At 36.7% G+C, this 12,046-nt stretch overlaps 1 protein-coding gene across 9 annotated transcripts in view; it reads right to left on the reverse strand.

Annotated features, from left to right (window-relative positions):
* Window positions 1–12,046, reverse strand: part of cyc (basic helix-loop-helix ARNT-like protein cyc) — a 542,159-nt gene that overhangs the window by 82,760 nt on the left and 447,353 nt on the right. The gene's annotated exons all lie outside the window — the stretch shown is intronic.

Here is a 12,046-nt window from a genome sequence, read left to right on the forward strand (position 1 = left end):
TCACTTTAAACATAAGCAAGAAATCTGGTGACAAAATTATAATTAGTGATGATCAAAATGTGTGGATAAAACAAGCAGGAAGAAAGCGATGTACCAAAAGTGATGGTAGCATTAAATTACAGCCCTTACCAAAAGTTTAAAGATACCCCTCTTCCTGTCCTTATACTTAAGTGAACCCTCTGATGTTTATACATGGACCAAATGCCTATGAAAAGTGAAGTTTTTATTCCAAACGTGATCTGTCTATCTTCCAAACGTGGATTACATAACAATTTGTCTGTTGTGAAACATATTTAGTAGCAAAAAAAAAAAAAAATTAATTACTCCAAAATAGGTTGACTTAGATCAATGAATTTTGGAATGGAGTTACATATTATCTCCAGTCATTCTTTCACACCCCAATAATCTGAGACTTCATGTCCATACTCATTGAATTTTGACCTATTTTTCATTTTTTGAAGGAAGAAATCCAACCTTTCCACACTTGCAGCAAACTCCACAGATGATTACTAAAAATGAAGGGAATAAACTGATTGACCAAGTAATATCAAATAAATTAGTTTTTTATTTTTCAGTCAATCACTTATCATGTTAAGATGGCAGAAATGGATTCTGTTACATCAAGATACAATGTTAATATACGTCATGAATATTTTCGACTTACCTTCAAGTCATCTTCAGGTGATAGTTTTCTAACAAACAAACATTTGAACTAGGTGAAAATATTATTTAAACACATTTATAAAACACTAGTAAATAGTCTGACCATGCATACTTTACATAAAATGGTTGAATGGCGTACATAGTCTTAAAATTAAAATTGACATACGGATAGAAAGCCTTCCAATGAACATAATTATAATACAATATATTGAGAGGCATGCAGTGTGCCTGAATTATGAAATTAAAATCGTTTAAAATTATTATATATAAAACTGAAGACTAGGCTTGTTCTTTATGACGTTCAATATATTGGAAGACTGTATGAAGTGGAATAGACCGAGAATAGACCGAGATTTTCTTTTACATCCAATTTTAATTTTAATTTTAAGACTATGTACGCCATTCAACCATTTTATGTAAAGTATGCATGGTCAGACTATTTACTAGAGTTTTATAAATGTGTTTAAATAATATTTTCACCTAGTTCAAATGTTTGTTTGTTAGAAAAATATCACCTGAAGATGACTTGAAAGTAAGTCGAAAATATTCGTGACGTATATTAACATTGTACCTTGATGTAACAGAATCCATTTCTGCCATCTTAACATGATAAGTGATTGACTGAAAAATAAAAAAAATAATTTATATGATATTATTTCACAAACTTATCTGAACTCAACATGACTTTTAAATTTGATTGACCAAGGTTACCAATTCACAATGTTATTATGTAAATGCCAGTGGCGGATCCGGGTTCATTTGCCGCGAATATCAAGCTCAAGAGAATTTCAGGAAATAGCAATTTTTCCTAAAGGAAAAACAAAACAATCTGGACTATAATGTCTGCACGAACTCACGAACTGTCACAAATTTGAAAATTTCGAGGGAAAAATTGTTCCGGGGCCGGGTATCGAACCTTTGGCTAAACGTACCAACGCTCTGCCAACTGAGCTATCTGGGAACTCCACCAGACGCCGATTTAATTTTTGCCTCTATATCCACAGACCTCAAAGTGGGCTCACAACCGTCAAGCAACCAACACAGAGTGCACACTAACACTGTGTGACTTAAATTGTGGTTTTCTGTTAACGAACAGTGACGTGTATTATGCAAATCAAGCTTTCAGGTATAACATCCAAACGTTGGTAGAACGTTGGTACGTTTAACCAAAGGTCCCGGGTTCGATACACGGCCCCGGAACAATTTTTCCCTCGAAATTATTCAAATCAACTTTACAGGGCGTTATACCTGAACGCTTGATTTGCATATCACAAATTTTTTAAAACAAAAAGCAATGATTGCACAAGGAGTCTTTCAGATATGTCTAACTCTATTTCAAAACTTCACAGATCTAAGTCAACCCATTCTGGAGTAATTAATTTTTTTCCTACAAAATATGAATTTTTCAATAAGTTTCATAACAGACAAACTGTTATATAATCAACAATTTAGAAGATGGGTTTACAGTAAAAACTTAACTTTTCACAGGCATTTGGTCCCTGTATAAACATCATGGGGTTTCACATAAGTAAAAGGGCAGGAGTGAAACACCACTTACGGAGGTGTGTCCCTAAACTTTTCGTAAGAGCTGTATGGTAAAAGGAAAAGATCCACGAGCTGAAAACTATACTAACAGTAAAAGTCCATTCTCGTATAAGACACATCTTGTTAAATATCTTTGTTGTTACGGAGTAGTGGTTAGCATATGACCTTTCATTTCCGTCAAAGGACACCAAACCTGGAATATACACTGCATACATTTTATCTTTCCACGCCTCGCGGAAGTAGAATGGAAGCGACACAGTTGTCCACACGCGGTCCTCACTGAGCGCTAAAACGAACAGTTTTTTAAGTTTAAAACTATGAATGTGCTAAAAATGCTCACCTTTTAAAAGACTACGTCGAAAGAGTGGAAAGATAAAATGTATGCACAGTATATGATGTTCTCTCCGTGCAGAGATGTGTACTGTGAGATTACGAAACATTTTCCCCTTTTTTCTTGAAAGTTTACACGTAGCGCGATGATTTATTAAAGTAAAGACACTACAAAATTATGCGCCATGCATTACTTGACAAACGTCCAGGGAAGAATAAATATTCACGAACGAAATGACGCATAACCTCACACTGCACATCTTTATACAAATAAAATATAGAATTTTGGCAAAATTTTGCACCGCACTCCATACAGTCCGGATCAGAAACTTTTGAACGATTATTTACCAATTTTCATATTCTGTTTTCATCAATGAGCAAATACAAGTGAACCAATTTCATGGCCAATGAATATGTTCACAGGACAGCTGACCATTGTCTGCATGATGTTCGGACTCAGTACACTCTTGGAAATGACGATTTCGTGAAAGTACACAGAGGTAAGGGCTAACGGATTTCTATCCTAACGAGTTTTTACTGTGGGCCTCTTGCTTCGATCGTGATATTGAAATGCTTTTCACTTTCGGTATGAACCTCGCATTTAACATGCAGAAAGCTACAGCACCAAAACAAACATACAGATTAAGGATTTTGCATTTCTTGTTAATTAATGCTTATATTAGTTACATTAATTATGTGTATATGTGTATATGAATCGGTGAATTGGAAAAGGGGTCAAGTCCATCATTTTTCAAAATGGAGTTTATTGGCGATATCTGACTGCTATGTCTGTACGCAAGTTTGGTATAACAAAGAGTCATGTCCCGTCCACAGAAGTGTGCATTAGATTAGTATTGAGTTGGAGAAGGGGTCATGTCCAGAGTTTTTTGTCTCTCCTGAACAATTTACTTTTCAGGGCATGACCCCTTTTCCAACTCAACGATTCATATGTATTTCCATAATCAGAATCATATTATTTTACATGTAGCACTGACGAATCTCCAACATATTCTGTATCACAAGTGCAGGAATAAACTTTAATAATAAAAAACCAAGAACTATAAAGGCTTATTATACATAGTATTCTCGAGAATTATTATGAATGACAATTACGTATATAATTAGACATGATAAGCGAATTAATACACCGTGTTCCGCTTAGAGGGATCGAGAAATAATTGCTCACCATTTAAAATCAGATGAAGATATAGTTGTGATTTACATCTGACAAGATGCAGAAACTGTCCAAATTTATGCACCAATGGTTTAAAAACAGTTGTATGTTCATGTACATGCGCACTAAAGTTATCGTGGAAATAATCCTGGCGCCATTCAGTAGAACATTTCGTCATTGGACCATTCTTCACCATCGAGGCAATGTGTATCTGGACATGTGCAGAACTTTTCTTGTTGATCAGCTCCTCCCAGAATCGGTTTTTCAGCAACATGGGGCTCCACCCCATTACTATGGAGCAGTGCATGGCTTCTTGAATGCAAACTTTCCCAATAGGTTGATCGGAAGAGGAGAACCCTTGCTGGCCACCTAGGTCACCGACTTGACGCCCATTGACTTCCTCTGGAGCTTTGTGACGAGTGTTGTGTATCAACGTGATACAGTTGACACTTTGGAAAAACTGAGACAACGCATTATAAATGCAGCTGCGCTAATCACCCCACAAATGTTATGGAACACTAGGCAGAAGGTTGAGTACCTTTTGGATGTCTTCAGGGTAGCTCGAGGCGCACACATCGAGTTGCACTGACCATTATCCGAAACTCGGAGAGTTTTTACATCAAGTTACACAAAATGTTATGTTAATAAACCATTATTTATAGTTTAAATTAGCACTTATTTCTCGATCTCTCTAAGCGGGACATGGTGCATTATTAGGAGAATGTTTTTTTTTTTATTCAATGCAGTGGCACTTGACTAGAGTCATTGGCCGTACAATGGCGATAGAAACTAAAATGAAAGAAAACGAAATAAAGTGAACAATGTCCAAGGAAACTATGAAGGAGTGGATGTCAGCACTGCTGCATTCTGTCTCTGGCCTCCCAGTACCTATCCACAAAGCCGACAGATGAAAGAGCTGGACAAGTCTTAATGTGGTTTGAGTCCATGGTGTCGGAACATCCACAGAGCATGCAGTGGGGGCTGGATAATACACCCAGGCGGTGGAGGTGATTAGCCAGGCAGTCATGAACGTCGCAACAGCTTCTCTTCTGGGCCATTCGGGGAGAGTGGAGTTTAGTGCGTCCTTCCAGTGTTTGTCTTTAATTTGGTCCTCCAAACTTTTATGGAAACGTTGTCTCACTCGACTGCTTATATTTGTAGATGCTCTATGGAACGGCAGCATGTTAGAATATGAAGGGGGATAGTTGTTCCTTTCTTTGCCAGAAAGTCTGCTGCTTCATTCCCGGCAATACCACAGTGAGAAGGTATCCATTGCAGATGTACAATTTTATTTAGTTTCTTGATGTCTTCTCTGCTTTGTTGAATGTCATCATTAGCTGGTTTGTAGTAAGTAGTTTCCAATTGCAGATATCGCTGCTTTTGAGTCACTGAGGAGGACAATGTTTGGAAATGGGAAGGACCTACACAACAGTGCTTTCACAGCAGTACATATGGCTCTTACTTCTCCATCAAAAGGTGTATGGTTGTTGCCTAGAGTGAGATACGTAGGGAACAGTTGGCAATGGATTCCGGCTCCAGTAAGCCCGTGTTTTTTGTATTTGGGAGCCGTCAGTGTACACATTATTAGGAGAATGTACAGCGACACAAAAGCAAAAATTGCCTTAGCGAGAGAGATAAATTTCCAAATCGCGTCGTTGTCGGGAATTGAACCAAAATCTGCTAGATTTGTAGATAGGAATAATGCAAGTTAAGCCACAGAGTAGTACACAGTATTAGTCATAGACAAAACACTAATGACAAGTATGAAAAGTGCAACCGAATCAGGTGACCTCATTTCTGCAGTTAAGAATGCGGTAACCTAAATGAAGCCCTACCAAGTGAGTTAGCTCGGCTCTTGGGAATAGCAGGAAAGAAGCAGCATGTCGGCTGCATTTACAGATTATGTAACATGGACATCGAACACAGTACGTGCTTCAAATTACAGTATCTTTGTATAGCTCATTTTCTGCACGTGCACAAGAAAATAGGAAAAAGGATAATATAAACAATACATAAGTGTACGGCCACCCACGTGGATCGCATGTATCTTTCCCTTACAGCCAGCGCCAGAGATTTTAACGTTTGAAACTATTAGGCCTATATTGAAGGCTTTGATATGAGTTACCACTAGGTTAATCCATAATAACATATAACAGATTGATCAATCTAATGAACTATCAAGACAACAACTTTTATCAATTTCACTATTCTCTCATCAGTCCGCCGAGTTAGCTCTGCGGTAGCACGTCTGCATCCAGACTATCAGGCCTGGCTTCGATTCCCGGCGGACCAGAAATTTTCATGTAATATTTCTATCTCATATAGTGCTCATCTGTCCCGCGCCGTGGCGTCGCGGTCTAAGGCATCGTGCCTAGGACTCGCGTTACGGAATGCGCGCTGGTTCGAGTCCTCATGGGGGAAGAAATTTTCTCATGAAATTTCGGCCAGTGTATGGGACCGGTGCCCACCCAGCATCGTGATGCACTTGGGGAGCTACGATAGGTAGCGAAATCCGGTTGCGAATGCCAGCTTTAACGGCTGGGGGGATCATCGTGCTAACCACACGATACCTCCATTCTGGTTGAATGATCGTCCACCTCTGCTTCGGCATGTGGGCGTGAGGCCAGCAGCCGGCTGGTCGGTCTAGGCCCTTAACGGGCTGTAGCGCCACGGATTATAGTGCTCATCTTTTAAAAGACTATGTCGAAAGGGTGGAAAGATAAAATGTATGCACTATATATGATGTATTCTCTCCGCGCAGAGATGTTTATGAAACACTTTTCGGAGAAGAACAAAATGGCTTCCGAAAGGAAAGATCATGTTGCGATGGATATTTTACATTAAAATTATTGATGGAAAAACACCGGGAATTTAACTTAGAAACACATATTGTTTTCATTGATTTGGAAAAAGCATTTGATAGGGTGAACAGAAATAAATTATTAAATGTATTAGCCACAGACCATGTTCCACAACAATTTATAGCAAACATATATAATATCTATAAAACAAATCTAATTGCAGTAAGGTGTGACAATAAATTATCACATTGGACAGAAATTCATACAGGAGTAAGAAAAGGCTGCGGCCTTTCACCGTTGCTATTTATTATATATATATATATATATATATATATATATATATATATATATATATACACGAATCAAATAATTAGAGAATGGAAAGAATTGCCTCATGGATATATACAACTCAATAGACATTTACAACTGGATTCATTACTTTTTGCAGACGATTTAGCTCTGGTGGCATCCTCAGAAGATGAATTACAACGTTCAATTTTTAATTTTAACAGAATTGGAATTAAATATGATATGAAAATCAATAAAGAAAAAACTAAAATTATGGCCTTCTGCGGAAAATACCCTGTGCCTAGCAAAATATCTTTAGATTAAAAAATATTAGAAAGAGTAAATTATTTTACATATCTCGGATACACATTATCTTTTTTCGATGTAGCCTAGTAGACATTTCACAGAAAATTTCTAAATACACCAAAACAATGGGGATAATTAACACCATTATGAAACCTTCTCTAGTACAAAGGCATACTCGAATTCGCCTTTACAAGACTTTGGCGAGACCTGTACTTTGTTACGGCAGTGAGGCATGGACATTGAGGAAGAAAAACGAAAGCAGAATAATGGCTAATGAAATGAAATTTATGAGATACTCGTATACAGCGGGATATACGAAATGGGATCACAAACGTAATGAAGATGTAATGGAAGAATTACAACTAGAACCTGTAATTAATCACGTAAAACATTATCAGAACAACTGGATAAATCATCTGCATCGCATGCATAGAGATAGAATCCCAAAAGTCATGCTCCACTATCGTCCAAACGGGAAGAGATCTCTCGGTCGTCCAAAGAAGCGCTGGATTGAAAATTCAACTGTGAGATCGTAACAGGCCATTTGGCCTAATACTTGAAGGGAAGAAGAAGAAGAAGAAGAAATAGAATTCTGGAAAAATTTTGCACCGCACTCCATACAGTCCGGATCCGACACTTTTGAACGATTATTTATCAATTTTCATATTCTGTTTTCATCAATGAGCAAATACAAGTGAAGCAATTTCATGGCCAATGAATATGTTCAAAGGACAGCTGACCATTGTCTGCATGATTTTCTGACTCAGTTATAAAGCAAGGGCAGTCGTGCACTCTTGGAAACGACGATTTCGTGTAAGTACACAGAGATAAGGCGGTGCACAACTTCTAATCACTAAATTGTGCACCAATATGCCTGGGTTAAATCCCAAATCTCTCTGCAGTGCATATGAAGAGAAGGTATATGTCACTGTTGATAGTGATTCGTCCGTCGGATGGGGACGTTAAGCCTGGCGGCCTCCTTGGTGCTATTCGACAGGAGTATGCTACGTGCCGGCACCGAGTTTTCCCTTCTCCCTTCCTCACCTTCATCATCATCTTCACCCATTCCTTACACTACACTTACACGAACACTTACACATACACTCACCCTAGTACACGACATAACTCTTCACAGGTACACATCATGCATAAAGTGACCCGTGTGCAACTTGAAAATTGGTCACAGTCTTGCCATCTATCCGCAATATGCGGAACCCGAATGACGCAAGTGAAGTGCATAGGCGTTAGATAGACACACACACACACACACTATTCTGTCATCTAGCGATTACAAATGAAATCACCTTATAACCCTAATGGAATTGCATGGAGTAATAGCTTGCAACTGTACTTCCATCTAGCGGTCATTACCAAAAAATGTCTTTTGGACGGTGGAGGCTCTGGTGGTTGTTCTCGTTTTATGTTGCCATTTCATAACATGAGAATGGTCAATCTGACATATACGTGATCAGGGATTATAGGACAACAGCAGAAGATTGGTGTTCACATTTTCATTTTCAGCCGATTGCAGAGTAAAAGTATCTTCAGAATATGAGCAAACTACTGTCAATATTGTGTTAGATCTACTTGTAAGTTTGAGGAGTTAAAGTACACATTCTTTCGAATTACGTTTTATAAAAATATATGAAAGTAGCAATTTCTTTGTAATCAGTAGGAGATAAAGATTGTGAACTGTCTGTCGAATAACATATGTCTTGTCAAAGTCATCCATGTCTATGATTCTTTTGGAAAAGTTGTATTCTTTATTTTTTGTCAGGTGTTTCGAATGATGTTCTTTGTTCACCCTGTTCTTTCTTGTCTTTTAATATATTTCAGACTGAACTCACTGGCTCCCCAGTTGCTTAAGAAATGCTTTCTTGGGACTATCTGTATTCTTTAAATACAACAGTGAACACAGTCTTTGTTCTTTCCTCGTTTTTCATTAATTAATAATTATTGATCAGTATTCACGACTTTGAATGTGAATTATTTTTCTTTATAATTTTAAAATACGTAATTGGAGGCTCTTAATAGTCAAAATCCAAGGCACTCTTTGTCTATTTCCACAGTGCTATATGAGACTCCCTCCCAACTGAATTAGAAAATACAAGAAAGATGCTGCAACAGGAACACTGCACCAAAATGCGGAGGTATTATTTGTTAGTAATAAAAGAGAACCGAAAGACAATTTTGGGGATGAACTTGTTCAGAACTGTCAGAACAGTATTTGGGAAAAACCAACTGGCATATATATTTTCAAATGTTGATAAAGTGTTGTTAATATGATATGATATACATTTATTCCACCAGCTTACATCGGTCATGATGGCCCTTCACATTTCTGCATACACTGCCATCATTACATAAAATTATGTTTACGCTTTTTTTTTAACATCCGGCTATTACATATAAATGATCCTGATCACTAAGGAGCGGATTCCTATGTAATTAAATATTTTTTTTTTGTGTGTGATAAAACACAATTAACAAAGTTAAAAATTCCGAACATGAAGTTTCAAGTTTAAAACCCGAATTTTATTTCACATAAAAACACATATTTGCACAAAAAAAATTATGTAAATACATATTTTCAGGAAATCTATTATAAACACATAAATCTTAGAGTTTTTTTTTTACTTAAATAATTTTTTTACAAGAACTTTTAAATATTTTTAAACTAAATCAATATCACTCAGAAGTACGTTATTTTTTTTTTAGGAATTCTTGGTTGTTTCGTGTTTCTAAGCGCTGTGTGGTGTATCCGTGATCCATTTTCGTAATAGTATTGCCTCAAGTTCTGAGAACTGCTAGGCAGCATATCAGTGTTATTATTATAGAATAAATTAACATGGACAAGGAGGAGAGATCTTGCAACGCATAATTAGGAATGTTTATTGTTGCTGAAGATGATTTCATTCCATGCTTTGTTTGTGAAACACAACAGATAAGAGCTCTGGCATGAACATTATTTAATTTAAACAAATCACTCGCTTCTCGCTCATGTCTATCGAGTAGGGCAATATATCTTGTTGTGATTCCCTGTTATCGGGCTTCGTCAATCGATATCCTTCAAGATATACTGAAAGATGGTTATTTAAAAAACGATTTGGCTTTCCTATTAGCAAATTTAAGCTTTTTGTGTGACACCATAAAAAATCTCGAAACATCCAAAAACCTGTTGTCTGAAACAGGGAGGTGCGTGCCGTGGAAATTAAACTAGACTCGCTACCAGGTTCAGAAGCACAATTACTAAGGGACAAATTCCAGAATGTGTTTGGGAAAAATAGTGGACATAAAAAAATGTGTAAAGTTGCTCAAGTATCGGATAGTGTGCCTGTAGGTGAAATTGACGGTGTATGTGTTTGTGACATTCCGTTCTTTAAATATGCACGTCTGACGTCCTGTGATGTGGAAAGATCGTTTTCACAGTATAAGGCGTTGTTCAGAGATAATGGGCATGCATTTGTGATGGAGAATTTGGAGATGACCTTTGTTGTTCCCTGCAATTGTCGGCCAACTACTACTAGCACTCAAGTGTGGTTGGTGAGTAGCTAGCAACATTTTTTTTTCAAGCTAAGTAAAGTATTTTTGACATATTAAAAAAAAAACATTTTTTTATTTTTAGCAAATATTTTCGTACTTTTTAGCACATAAAAAATAAATATATTTCAATTTCTTAGCACATAAAAATCCGCTCCCTACTGATCACTTTTCCATAACGTCTCTCACTTCTGTTTCCTTCCCTTCTTTTTTCTACTTACCCCTCCCTTTCTCAGTTATCTATCTTAATCTAACTAATCTCATTTAACTAAACAATCACTTCTCTCAATTTCTTATTAATTGTTCCCAACATTGCTTACATTAATTGAGCTCTTCCATAGTTGTCAACTTATTTATTCACTTGAATCACTAACGTTCACTAACCACTTATTCCCATTAATCTAATCTGTATATTTTCAGACGAAGTAGTTCCCACAGTTCCATTACATTTCCATTCCCACTTTCGTTATTATATTTGTATCACTACTTACTTATTATCACTCCCTGAGTGTTGCTATTATTGTATCTTACTTTACTGTGCACCAACTGTTCAAATGTAAGGTTATTTTCAGTCGTAAAAAGCATAAAACAGTTGACTTCGAAGTAGCGTCTCACAAGAGAAACTGACTCTCTTAGTCTTCTGTGTTTTGAAAATGATTTAGCAAGAGCATTGGACTTCGAGATGTATCTGTAAGTGACGAATTTTAAAAAATAAATACATCAAGGAAAGAAACATTTCTGATAAGTTTTTGTTACCATTATTGCTGTTCATAGCTGTAGTATTAGTATTAGTGTGGCTTCGTTTTGTCAGCTCATTAATTATATTTAAATAAAATAAGATAGGCCTAGTTGCCATATGTCAAAAGAAGGGTCCTCATGAAGAAAATTATGCTCTGGGCTTCCGAAACTGTAAATCAGGCCCTGATTCTATCCACGAGAACTGATGAAATGCCCCTCCAGGTATTTAGATTTTATTGCAGTCGATATCTATAGAAAAAAAAAAAAGAATCCCAATCAGAGCACCTGGAACTCGACCATCACATCGCACTCGCTTCAAGGTGATCTTCCTTGTAATATTAATGCATGCCTTCTCTTGTATACTAAAGCGGTGATTAAAATCATTACTAGTTGGACCCTCCACGAAAAATCAAGACTCTGAAACAGCTACAGCTAACAGTGTGATTCTTCATCCACATGAAGATAGTTAAAAAAAAAAACCTCTTATGAGATTATACCTCGCCTGCCGAGACTTTCTATGAATTTTTTTTAAATTCAAGTAATGACCTATTCATTCTGTACTAAAAATTATTACACTTCATGTGCATTATTTCTGAATCAATTGACTCACAGACAGTGAATATGAACGAAATTCACCAATAATTTTAGAAAAATAAAAGAC

This window comes from Periplaneta americana, chromosome 6 (assembly GCF_040183065.1).
Source record: "Periplaneta americana isolate PAMFEO1 chromosome 6, P.americana_PAMFEO1_priV1, whole genome shotgun sequence".
Classification (NCBI taxonomy): Eukaryota; Metazoa; Arthropoda; class Insecta; order Blattodea; family Blattidae; genus Periplaneta; species Periplaneta americana.